Raw genomic sequence first — 13,669 nt, 5'->3', positions numbered from 1 at the left:
AAGGAATCTATACATATAAAGAATGACTTCAAATTATCTTTTTAAAATTTATCGTGAATTTCCAAAGTCAGAACAAGGGATCCAGAAATCCCTCTGGCCTTGTTTCACAAAAATTTAAACATCTCATAAAATATAGCTCAAATACCTGTTTTGCTTCTTCCATATGAAAATAGACTCATCAAGCTTAGATTCCATAACTTATTCATTATTTAATTCCATTTCTACTATTTTTAGTGATTTTTCAAATTCACGTCACTACTGCTGTCTGAATCTATTTTATGGTAAATTTTACCTATTTCATGGTTTCCATGGATTAGCTAGCAATTTGACATACATAACACCAAATATGATCATGATTAGCCATTCCAATGGATAATCATTACCAAGCATTTCCATACCACTCAATAACCATATCATAAGACCATATATACAAAATGATTATAATGCTATACATGCCATACTCAAAATATACAAGCCATTATGCCAAGATGGTATACGGATAGTGTGAGCGAGCCTCCGACCGTTCCCGATTTCCGAGCTGGCTTGTCAAAACTATAAGGAATGAAAAGGAGGAAGTAAGCATAAATGCTTAGTAAGCTCACATGCAAATAGCAAGTAACACAACAATATAAGCAAACATAAAACATCATTTGCATAATCATCACCGAGACATTCATATCACATTTTCATTTATCATCTTACCATACTGTTGTTATATCGAGTTTTCAACCCGAGGGTTAAGTACATACTTGTTCAAAGTATCCATTCCACAACACTTACCAATATGTCCCTTTCATCTTGAGTATTCCTCCATTTGAGTAGAACTTTACCCGTTGAACACATCGGAATATAATTCGGATACATGGAAAGTGTAATGGGCCAATTTAACCCGGGCCCGTATAAACACAAAACCAAAAAAAATAAAAATACATTAACAGTCCAATAAAAGTCCATTTAGTTAATGTCCTATTACAAGCCCAAAATAGTCCCTCTAGCCCAAATCTAGTGGCCCAATACCCAATTAACCTAAGTGGCCCAAGGTTTGAAAACAGGGCAGAACCCTAGCAGCAAGGAACGACGCAGCCCTAGCCTCCAGCACGCCTCCGTACGACCCCCTGTGCACCTCCGTACAGCCTTCACGCACCACCGTACACGAGCACCAGCACACTCGCACCTGTAAGGAGACAAACAAGCAACAACAACAAAGAAAAACAAAAAGAAAAGACATCGTATTTTTTGTTTTTCGTTAATTTTTCCTCTTTCCTTTCGGCTATAAAGTTGGAGTTTGAGTCTTTGTAAAAGGTTACGCTGAGTGAGAATACGAACACACGCATACAGAAGTAATAGAAAGCAAAAAAGAGAGCAAGGTGATTTCCTGCTTTGAATCTCAGGTTTATTACGTTTTTTTCTTGATCTTTTTTTATTTTCCTTTTCGTTCTTCACATCAAAATAAAGAAAAAGGAGGAAAAAGATAGGACTTACCTCGCTTCTGGGCCGTCGGTCCCCTATCGCTTCGTAGTAATCGGAGATAGAATGGGGATCTGTGGCTAAAATGGGCCATACTTCGAAACTTAGAGGGTCGGTCATCGCACCTTGCTGCGGGCGGGTGCTCTTTCGAGGGAGAGAATGGAGGCCGGCTAATGAAAAGGGGCTAGGGTTTGGGAGCTTTGGAAATCTAGCATGAAAGGGGGTTTTTATACCTGCTTAGATGACGTCGTTTGAGGCTTATTACCGTGGCCCCAAAATGGCGTCGCACAAGCTTATACGCCCGACTCGATCCTATTTGCTGCCCCGATGACCCGCGTGTTTTTGCGGTGAGGGATTATTTGCCATATCAGCCCCTCCCCATTCGCACCCTATTCAAATCAGCCTGTATGGGTGCTCCCTTTTTTAAATTATTTTCCCATAGTTTACGTGCGAATTCGCATGGGTCCATATCCCTGCGTTGCGTTTTAAAGCTGGGGCTATTCACAGTTTTAGTCCCTGTATACTGGCACGCTTCGCACTTTGATCCTCCTGGACTATTTTTTTTTTGTAAATCAGTCATTTTCTTATTTTAATTTCATCTTAATTAATTTATTCATACATTCATACATTGGTTATTTTAATATGTTTTGTATATTTCATGTAAATATTCTTATATACATTATTATATATTCATATATGTATATACACATGTAGTTTGTATTAAAGTTGGTCTTATTTCATATACATGATACTATCACCCTTTTTTACATATGATTCCTTAAATCTATTCTCGTATTTTATCATAATCCTCTGAAACATTTTTAAATTATTATATGCATGCATATATATACACATATGTAACTATATATCCATTTATTTATTTTCTTTTTAAATTTGTTTGTTTAAAGTGCTCTTCTATATGTGTATATATGCACTTTATAACAAGGTTCATTTTATTAATCCTATATTGTTTTACATACATAGTTTCTTAAATTTATTCCCACCCTTTATTGTATAATCTTACATAATATATATGTATTTTTAAAATCATCATTATATATATTTTATTGATACCCATGTTTGATATATACACATACGTTATTATATTTATGTACCCTACATACATAGCTTTCTTTACATATATACATAGGTAAGTTCTTAAAATTATTATATAATTAGTTATAAGATTAATTTAATCATGCATGTATTTCTATGTTTTTACAAATAATTATTTTAAAAGTTATTTATACATATACATATGATTTGTAGATCCACTATGTTTCTAAAGATTATATCGTACTATACATTTTATTATTATTATTTTTAATATATTTTACATGTATTTTAAATCTTTATTATATAAATCCTCATTTTTAAAAACCATTTATTCAACGTTTTGGTGCGGTTTTCGATTTAAACATTCATTTTTAATATTTATTTTAAATGATTAAGTGTATATCCCTTGTTTTTCCTTTTTTACAAATAAATTTTAAAATACACCAATTCATTAATTCACTTGTAGTACAAACATTTGATTCATTAGGTCGTTTGTGTTTAGACGTCGTCGCATACCACTTTGATTTTCAAATTCTATTTCGTTTCACATGTATTTTGTTGGTTGTTTTACATTGTAGTATACGCATTATTATAGCATGGTATTCATCTTATTGACATGATGATTATTATTATTACGCGATTGAAATTAGGTTAACTTAGACTAATTATATTTAATTACTTGTTCTGCTAATTGATTAATATTTTCATTCGCTAAGCATTGCGTCTCGTATGTACATATTACCCCATTCATTGTTTTCCTTTTTGATTTTTGAAATGTGGTTCTAAAACCCAAGTTTTATGATTAACTTCGCCTTATTTCAAACCGAATTAATACGTCTTAAGCTAGTTTTATAATCATTCATTCAAAAATTCTTCAAGTCAAAGACGGGATTCGATATTTGGCAATTCACGGAATCGTGCCCTAACGTGTTGGGTTGCAATTTTGCATTTGCTCAAAATATTCGGGCTTCCCTTCAAAATTCCATTCATATCTTCTAAAAATTTTTAAAACGAAGGCAATATTTGGTGTTTGACAATTCGAGAATCATGCCCTATCGTGCTGGGTTGTGGTTTCTGGTTTGCTCAAAATGATCGAACATTCCTTGGCATTTTCACTCATGTTTATAAAAAAAAATGCTTAAAAACGAAGACGATGTTCAATGTTTGGCGATTGAGAATCGTGCCCTATTGTGCTAGGTTGCACTTTTTCATTGGTTCGAAACAATTGAACATCCCTTACGGAATTTCACTCACATTTCCTAAAATCTTTCAAAATGAAGGCGATGTTCGATGTTTGGCAATTTAAGAATCGAGTCATATCGTGTTCGGTTGCGCTTTCTTATTTGTCCAAAATAATCGAATATCTCGTTGGAATTTCACTTATATTCTCTAAGGTTAGGCAATGTTCGATGTTTGGAAATTCGAGGGATCGTGCCCTACTGTGCTGGGTTTCAGTTTTTCGTCGGACCAAATAGTTGAGCATCCTCTTGTTAATTTCAAATTATAAATTTTTCGGACGTCGAAACAAAAAGATTTTTGACAATCAACTCGGGTTACTCAAGTTTTATTAAAAGGAGCCACATTCCAAAAAACATTTTTTAGACATAAGGACAGTATTTAATTGATTTGGTACCAATTTTGGGCGTAGTGAGGGTGCTAATCCTTCCTCATGCGTAACCGACTCCCGAGCCCATTTTTCTAAAATTTTCGTAGACCAGAGTCATTGTTTTAGTAAATCGCAAATCTTTTATTAAAATAACCAAATTTTTAGGTGATCCGATCACACCCAAAACAAAAAGGTCGGTGGCGACTCCATATTTCTATTTTCCAAAAAGTCGATCCCCCTCGTATTTTCGTCAAATTTAAAATATTAAATTTTTTTTAAAATCGAGGGATGGTTTCGACAGCTTGGCGACTCCACTGGGGATTGAACTTGAGAGTCAAGCCATAAAAATCGATTATCTACTGTCCTTTTGTTAAAAGACCGAAAATTTATTTTAAAAATCATCTATCTTTCGATTGCATTTGATTGTATGATTGTTTTGGTGCGGGGCTTGTATAATAGCACTGCATTTCATTGCATGGCCACTGTGGTCACACTTTCTAAGTGGGAGTAAGAAACTACGCGTTCGTGAGGTTTTCACCTTCGCATGGGCTAGTGGATTGCTTCCGGGGTACATCCGTACCTATGATTTCGTGAGATCTTCATCTCTGCATGGTCATAGGGAAATGTATCCCCCCGAACCGAACTCGATCTATATAAGCCTATAATGGGTGAGGATTGAGTAATCTGCTGGTTCGGGTACCCCTTTTCTTAGAACTAAACCACATATAGTGAACCTTAGGAGCTATCCTTGGGTGGAGCCGCGTCGAGCCTTAGTACTTACCTATATATGCGTTATAATCACTATTTATGTGCTTGCATTCTATCGCTATTATTTAATACTAACTGATGTTTTGTTCTGATTGTCTTTTTTGCATGACATTGCATACTAAAGGAGGCGTTAATCTACATTCAATTACTAAGTTAGAAAATTTGACATGGAGAATGAATTTCTTAGTAAAGTCAATGATAATGCGACTGTTCGTGCTTGGTCGGAAAGGCTACAATCTGAGAGAGGGGATAGCTTGGCAGAAGGGCATGTATCGGAGCTACGGGATTTCACTCGTGTCAATGTAGTACAAAATGAGCTGCAAGAGTTGAGAGACATTTGGGCTAGCTGGGATGAAAGGATCAAGCAGTTGTTTTACCAAAGTTATGGTGATATATCCTACCTGCTAGACATTAGAGTGGATAAGCATCTGTTTCGAGCCTTTGTGCAGTTTTGGAATTCCGCATATAAGTGTTTCACCTTTGGAGAAGTGGATTTGGTACCTATTATAGAGGAATACACTACGCTGCTTAGGTGTCCAAAGATTCAGGTCTGGAAGACTTATGCCCGGGTTTTTAGTAGTCAGGCTTTCGTGAAGAAACTGATGAGCATTTCTGGGATGAGCGAGCCTTGGGTCACCGCTCAGATTCAGCAAAAAGGAGATAGCAAATGTGTCCCTTGGGAGAATTTGCGAGATTTGATCTTGACTCATCCAGACAAAAGAAAGAGGGTTGATATGTTTGCCTTAAGCATCTACGAATTAGTGATCTTTCCTAAGGCTTTGAGGCACGTGGACGAGGCGGTCATCGACTTGTTCGATCGCCTTGAGAAGGGAATCACTCCAGTACCAGCGATATTGGCAGAAACTTTCAGATCTTTGAGCTCATGTCGGAAGACGGGCGAGGGGCGATTTATTGGATGTGCTCAACTATTGATGGCATGGTTTCATGGGCACTTTTGGAAGGTAGACAAGGTTTCCTACCGAGTCTTTTCTGAAGGTTATTCCCCTTTAAAGGAAGAAGTAGCTATACAGAGGAGAGAGGATATCTCGGAGGAGAAATGGATGGATATTTTTCAAAACCTCAAGGAGGGGGATATCGAATAGAGAGCTTATTGGATGGTCCCTGATGAGATCATGTACCGATGTGGTAACTTCGATTGGGTGCCACTGTTAGGAATCTGAGGAGCTACCGGGTATACTCCGTTGATAGCCTTGAGGCAATACAAGTTCAGGCAGTTTGTACCCATGACCTACGGACTTGCTCAGAGTGAATTCTCTTTTAAGGGTGCTCATTATAAAAAGAGAGTTCGGGAGTTATCGGATGCTTGGAAGCAAACTTGTTGGATGAAAAGGTTAGCCGTCGGTTCCATGGTAACGCCCGAGTACAGTGAGTAGTTTAAGAAAAGGGTTAATGACAATATTCCTAGGCCAAACTTAGAGAGTGCTCGGCCTATCGGGGAACAATTACAAGTCGCCCCATCAGAACTGGAAATTATAAGGCAAGATTTTGAGAAAAAGAGTTTGGAGCTTGGAAAGAAGATCGAGCAATTGGAAGAAGAAAAGATGCACTTAAGGTTAGACACCAACGTTCAGAGGTCAGAGGCTGAGAAGTGGAGAAAAGGAAAAACCAAGGCCGAAGAAGACCTAGACAGCCTGAAGACGGACTACAAGAAGCTACGCCTATCTATGAGAACTGCGGGCTTAGGTAAGACTTTCGAACAATGGCGCCATGAAATTCGGTAAGAAAAGGCCAATACCAACCGGTGGGAAAGGAAATTTCGAGAAGCTCAGGCACTAAACGAAGATTTGGAGAAGAGTCTGTCGGAAAGTAGAAAAGAGCAAGGTGAATTAAGGGCTAGAGTAACAGAACTCGAGAAGTCTCTGCATTAGTACCGAAATCGTAACACCGCAATAGAGCTGAGGGCAAGTTTGAGCAAGATAGAAGAAATGAAAGGAAGAATAGGAGAGTTAGAGGCATCACTGCAGAATTGTGAGATGCGGATCCAGTTTTTCGAGGCAAACGAGGATCGTTGGAAAGAGCAGCTTCACCATGTGCAAGACCAAGTCAGAAACAGAGACTATCTTATAGGGGAAGCCATAACCCAGATTCGGAGGTAGCCGACTACTTGTAGACTTTAGCGGTTCAGGCGGACACACTGAGCGTGAAATATGAGTTGGAGTCGAATTGTGGACAAGAGTTGGCCTCGTTGCTTAAAAAAAATTAAGACTTTAAGTGTTAGAGCGAAATTTTATTTGTAACTCGACTTTATGTAAAAGATTTTATTTTCAAGTACAACTTTCTAAGGGCAATTGAATCAAAAAAATTGATGCCTTATTTGCATTCATGCATTTTCATTTGCATCATATCATTATGCATTAAAGGCCATAAGAGTTTCCTAATTAATTAATTAAAAATTTTTTCAGTAACCTGGAAACCAACAAAAACCAACCAACCACACACCCCTACAGAACAAGAAAAAAATCAATGGATAAGAGACTCGAGAAATTGGAGCAGATGCAAAAAGAAATACAAGAACAAATGCAGTCTCAGATGCAAGAGCAACTAGCCAAGATTCAGCGAGAGATAAAAGAGCAAATGATGGAGTTCCAGAGGGAAATGATGAGTCAGTTATCCCAGCTGCTGTTGGGAGGAACGGATAAGGGAAAGGGCCCTATGGATAAAGTTGAAGAAACTAACGAAGATCCTCAATACCCCTCTGGCTTCACTCCGACGCATGTACCGATAAAGCCCGAGATTAATTCTATCAAACCATCATCACGATCATGCCCAGCGAGTTCGGTAGAGCTTGATGCAGATAAATTTCCAAACCGGCTCAGGCTCTAACTTTGTCAACAACCCGAACTATCCGCCCGTTCCCGACTTGGATGAAATTGCTGAAGAGGAAAAGGCGAGGATGGATTCACAAAAATAATTTGAAGAACGATGCAGATGGCTCGAGGAAAAATTCAAACCCATGGAAAGTGTGGATCATCATCAAGGGATTGATGCCAAGGACCTGAGTTTGGTCCCAGATTTAGTCCTTCCCCCCAAATTCAAAATGCCTGAATTTGAGAAATACAATGGAACGAGCTGCCCTGAAGCCCACACCACTATGTTCTGCAGGCGAATGACGGGATATGTTAACAACGATCAGTTATTAATCCATTGCTTTCAAGATAGTCTGGTCGGGGTAGTGTCTAAGTGGTACAACCAATAAGTCGCTCTAAGATTAACTCGTGGAAGGACCTGGCCCAGGCCTTTATGAAGCAATACAATCACGTGACAGACATGACCCCTGATAGAATCACTCTCCAGAATATGGAGAAGAAATCGAATGAAAGCTTCAGGCAGTACGCACAAAGATGGAGGGAGGTGGCCATACAAGTTCAGCCACCACTTCTAGAAAAGGAGACAACGATGCTCTTTATTAATACCTTGAAGGCTCCTTTTATCACTCATATGTTGGGAAGCGCCACCAAGAGCTTCTCTGATATAGTAATGGCGGGAGAAATGATCGAAAATGCTGTAAGGAATGGCAAGATAGAAGTCGGAGAAAGTACCAAAAAGTCGATCCCAAGGAAAAGAGACAATGAAGTGAACAACACGAGCACATCTAGCAAAGGTCAGCCTAAGTCATTCACCGTAAATCAACCCAAGGCGGTGACCACCAATCAGCAAAGCTCTGTAAGACAAGAATCCAACGCGAGGGAGAACACAGAAAGACCACAATTCACCCCTACACCCATGACGTATAGGGAGTTGTACCAGAACCTATTCAACGCTCATGTGGTCTCCCCTTTCTACCTGAAGCCACTGCAGCCCCCGTATCCCAAATGGTATGACGCGAATGCCCAATGTGAGTACCACACGAGAATCACTGGGCACTCTATCGAAAATTGCACAGCGTTTAAAAAATTAGTTGAAAGACTCATTAAGATGGGGATCGTGAGATTTGACGACCCAGCCACATCAAATATAGTGAGAAACCCACTCCCCAATCATACCGACCAAGGAGTGAATGGGATATACGAAGGCTTGAACAAGAAGACCAAGTATGAGGTTGCGGAAGTCAGGACTCCGTTGAGGCGAGTATGGATAGAGATGGTCAAGAAAGGATTGATCGCGTTGGATTCGAGGGAAGAACCTGAAGAAGAGAGAAACTACTGTGAGTTTCATGATGAAGGGGGGCATGAAATCCAAGATTGCGTGGAGTTCAAGGCCCTAATACAAAACATGATGAGTAATAAAGAAATGGAATTTTATGAAGAAGCCAAAAACCCCGTAGTGGGAGATATATGTGCATCAGAGGTGGAATCGACGACACAAAACTGAACACCTAACTATCCTGTGGTGATCATTTCGAGACCCAAAAATAATAAAGCTGGAGTACAAATGCCACCGAGGGTCATAATCCAAAGACCTGCAGTCTTCCCTTACAAAGACAGCAAAAAGGTCCCATGGAATTATGATTGCAATGTGATGACGCCGGGAAAGGAGAGCCCGATTGACGCTTCAATAGGGGATCAGGACAAGGGATCCTATACACGTAGCGGGAGACGTTATGATACGGCGAATGAGGAGGCATAACCCACAAAAGGAAAAGCCCAGATGGTCGAGGAAGTGAAAGGAAAAACAACCAAACCTGTTAACGAGCCAGTTAACGAAGAAGAGGCCAAGGAGTTTTTAAAATTCCTAAAGCATAGCGAATACAGTGTGGTGGAACAGCTACGCAAACAACCAGCCCGCATTTCAGTGCTGGCTTTGCTTTTGAGCTCGGAAGCCCATCGCAGCATGCTAATGAAGGTCTTGAATGAAACGTATGTTCCCAATGATATCTCCGTTAACAAGTTGGACCGCTTGGTTAACAACATTAGTGCCGATAACTATATCTTCTTTAATGACGATGAGATACCACCCGGGGGCATGGGGTCGACTAAAGCTCTGCATATCACCACACGTTGTAAAGGGTATATGCTGCCAGGCATACTAATTGACAATGGATCCGCCCTGAACGTCCTGCCATTGGCCACGTTGAACAGATTACCTATAGACAGCTCTCACATGAAGGAGTGCCAGAACATCGTGAAGGCATTCGATGGCACGGAGAGAAAGGTGATGGGCAGAATCGAGGTACCCCTTCAGATTGGGCCAAACACATATGAGGTGGATTTCCTTGTAATGGACATCAAACCCTCATATAATTGCTTATTGAGGAGGCCCTGGATACATTCAGCTGGGGCAGTGCCTTCCCTATTGCATCAAAAATTGAAGCTGGTGTCGGATGGAAGGTTGATAACGATTAAGGCTGAAGAAGATATTATTGCAACTGTGAGCAATAATGCACCCTATTTGGAGACAGATGACGAAGCAATCGAATGCTCATTTTGATCTTTGGAATTTGTTAACGCAACGTTCATCGCCGAGGGAAGCAAAATTCTAGTGACGAAATTGTCCAAAACCACGAGGATGAGCCTCCAGCTGACATTTGGAAAAGGGGCCCTACCCGGAAGAGGACTTGGGAGACATCTACAAGGAAGAACTGAAACGCCAATGCTGAAAGACAAGAGAGACCGCTTCGGCTTAGGATTTAAGTCGGATGCGAAACAAAGGAGAAGGGAGCTGGAAAATAAGCAGGAAAGAAGGAGAGCTAGATTAACGGGGAAGGAAATCAAATAGGAACCAATGATATTCCCCCATATATCGAAAACATTTGTGTCCGGGGGAATTATCCATCCCGAAAGAGACATTTCAATGATGGGAGCTATAGAAAAAAGCCTGGAAAGTTTGGACATCAACGTCATGTATGAAGAGGAGACCGGAAGAGAAAGTTTATCGGACATTGGCCCTTACACACCTAGAAGTGTTCTGGACAACTGGACTGTGGAAGAGATCCCTGTAGTTTTTAGAACGAATACAGAGTAATGTCCAAAACACACTTATTGCTCTAGGCCTAGGAGTGATAGGAATCTTTTGTGAAATAGGCTGATGTTTAAAAATGATATTTCAATAAAATGCATGGTTATTATCATTTTTTAGCAGATGATATCTCGTCCTTTCAATTTCATTTATAACTATACAAATGATTACTCTCAAATTCTTTTATTCTTGAAACATTCTTTTACATACTCTTTCATTTGTCATTCATAATCATATCACTCAAATAAACGTTTCGAATTCTTTTGATTCTTTGTATCTGCCTTCGTCCTCATAATAGATCCCCAGATATTAATGATACGAGTGACACGGCTAGTGACTCAGAATTTCCTTTCGAGCAAGATGTGTGTATGGATGATTCTCAGGATTTTGAAGATGACCAAGGCTATAACCTATCTCTTGATTTGCTGAGGATGGTAGAACAAGATGAGAAACAAATCCTACCTCATAAAAAATTAGTTGAAATCATGAGCTTAGGAGAAGGACAAGAGGTGAAGATCAGAACATGTATCACTATGGAGATGAAGCGAGACCTCATTGGATTACTTCAAGAATTCAAAGATGTCTTCGCATGGTCATACCAAGATATGCCCAGATTAGACACTGACATCGTGGCGCATCGACTCCCCATAAAAGAAGAGTGTAAGCCAGCTCAGCAAAAACTCCGAAGAATGAGGCCCGATGTCTTGCTAAAAATAAAGGAAGAGGTCCGAAAGCAGTTTGACGCTGGATTTCTGAAAACGATAAGATACTCAGATTGGGTAGCCAACATCGTCCTAGTCCCTAAGAAAGATGGAAAAGTGCGAATGTGTGTGGACTACAGAGATTTGAATAAAGCCTGCCCAAAAGACAATTTCCTATTACCTCATATCGACACCCTAGTGGACAATACGGCGGGACATTCACTTTTTTCGTTCATGGATGGTTTCTCGGGATACAACCAGATCAAGATGCATCCTGAAGATATGGAGAAAACCATGTTTGTAACCATGTGAGGCACGTTCTGTTACAAGGTGATGCCATTTGGACTGAAGAATGCAGGGGCAACTTATCAAAGAGCCATGGTAACCTTTTTTCACGACATGATGCATAAAGAAATCGAGGTCTATGTTGATGACATGATAGCTAAGTCCCGAACACAGAAGGAGCACATACAAGTCTTGAGAAAACTATTCTTGAGATTGAGGAAGTTCCAGCTAAAACTCAACCCAGCCAAATGTACCTTCGGAGCTAAGTCTGGAAAGTTGCTCGGATTCGTGGTTAGTGAGAAAGGGATTGAGATCGATCCAGACAAAGTTAAAGCCATACAAGAGCTATCCCCGCCGCGCACTCAGAAAGAAGTTCGAGGCTTTTTAGGAAGATTAAATTACATTGCTCGGTTCATTTCACAACTGACCGAGAAATGTGACCCTATCTTTCGCCTCCTCAACAAACGTAACCCAGGTGAATGGGATGAAGAATGCCAAAGGGCTTTCGACAAGGTCAAACAGTACTTATCCAACGCCCCAATGCTGATGCCACCTAATCCCGATAAGTCGTTGATACTGCACTTGGCAGTATTTGAGAATTCTATGGGGTGCGTATTGGGTCAGCATGACGAGTCGGGAAGGAAAGAAAAAGCCATTTATTATCTTAGTAAAAAGTTCACAGAATGTGAGACAAGGTACCCGCCGATAGAGAAGTTGTGTTGTGCCCTAATTTAGACAACCCGAAGGCTGAGGCAGTATATGTTGTATCACACCACTTGGCTCATATCAAAATTGGACCCTTTAAAGTACATGATGGAGTCAACAGCCTTGAATGGAAGGATGGCCCGATGGCAGATTCTACTTTCTGAATTCGACATAGTCTATGTGAACCAGAAAGCAGTAAAAGGAAGTGCAATAGCAGATTTTCTAGCCAGTAGAGCTTCAGAAGACTACGAGCCTCTGAACTTCGACTTTCCGAATGAAGACCTAATGTGTATTGCTACGGCTGAAGAAGGTGCTCTGGAAGAACTTCCTCGGAAATTGAACTTCGATGGGGCATCAAATGCTGTGGGCAATGGAATCGGGGCTGTCTTGGTATCCCCAAACAGAGATCATTATCCATTAACTAGTAAATTGGATTTTGATTGTACGAATAACATGGCGGAATACGAAGCGTGCATCATGGGAGTCCGCGCAGCCATAGAACGCAACATTAAAGTGCTAGAGGTGTATGGGGATTCCGCGCTAGTGATTTATCAACTCAAGGGAGAATGGGAAACCAGAGACCCCAAGTTGATTGACTATCGAAAACTGGTCCTTGAATTGGTTAAAGAGTTTGATGACATCACCTTCCACTACCTTCCACGAGACGAAAATCAGATGGTTGATGCTTTGGCTACTTTAGCCTCCATGATCAAGGTAAACAAACAAGAAGATGTCAAACCCATCCAGATGAGCATTTATGAAATTCTGGCCTACTGTTACAATATTGAAGAAGTTGAAGAAAGAGATGATCACCTTTGGTATCACGATATATTGCAATACGTGAAGAATCGTGCATACCCAGACTAGGCGAGCGAGAATGACAAAAGAACGCTAAGAAGACTGGCCATCGACTATGTCGTAGATGGGGATATATTATACAAAAGAAGAAAGGATCAAGTGCTACTAAGATGTGTAGATGCTGTAGAGGCTAAGAAAATTTTGGAAGAAGTCCATGAAGGCGTCTGTGGGACACATGCTAACGGCTTTACAATGGCCAAGCAAATTATGAGATTCGGGTACTATTGGTCCACCATGGAAGGAGACTGTATCAATTACGCTAAGAGATGCCATAAGTGCCAAATCTACGGAGACAAAATTCATGTGC

General features: G+C 40.1%; 1 long non-coding RNA gene across 1 annotated transcript in view; it reads right to left on the bottom strand.

Annotated features, from left to right (window-relative positions):
* Positions 1–389: 389 nt before the first annotated feature.
* LOC128295260 (uncharacterized) overlaps positions 390–13,669 on the bottom strand; it is a 54,854-nt gene continuing 41,574 nt past the window's right edge. The window contains exon 2 of the long non-coding RNA XR_008285607.1: positions 390–552. This is a non-coding gene — a long non-coding RNA (uncharacterized LOC128295260). The remainder of the gene's footprint in view (positions 553–13,669) is intronic.

Source organism: Gossypium arboreum, chromosome 7, assembly GCF_025698485.1.
Source record: "Gossypium arboreum isolate Shixiya-1 chromosome 7, ASM2569848v2, whole genome shotgun sequence".
In the NCBI taxonomy this organism is placed as follows: Eukaryota; Viridiplantae; Streptophyta; class Magnoliopsida; order Malvales; family Malvaceae; genus Gossypium; species Gossypium arboreum.
Note: the sequence above shows the minus strand (reverse complement) of the source record. Positions and strands in the feature narration are given on the sequence as shown.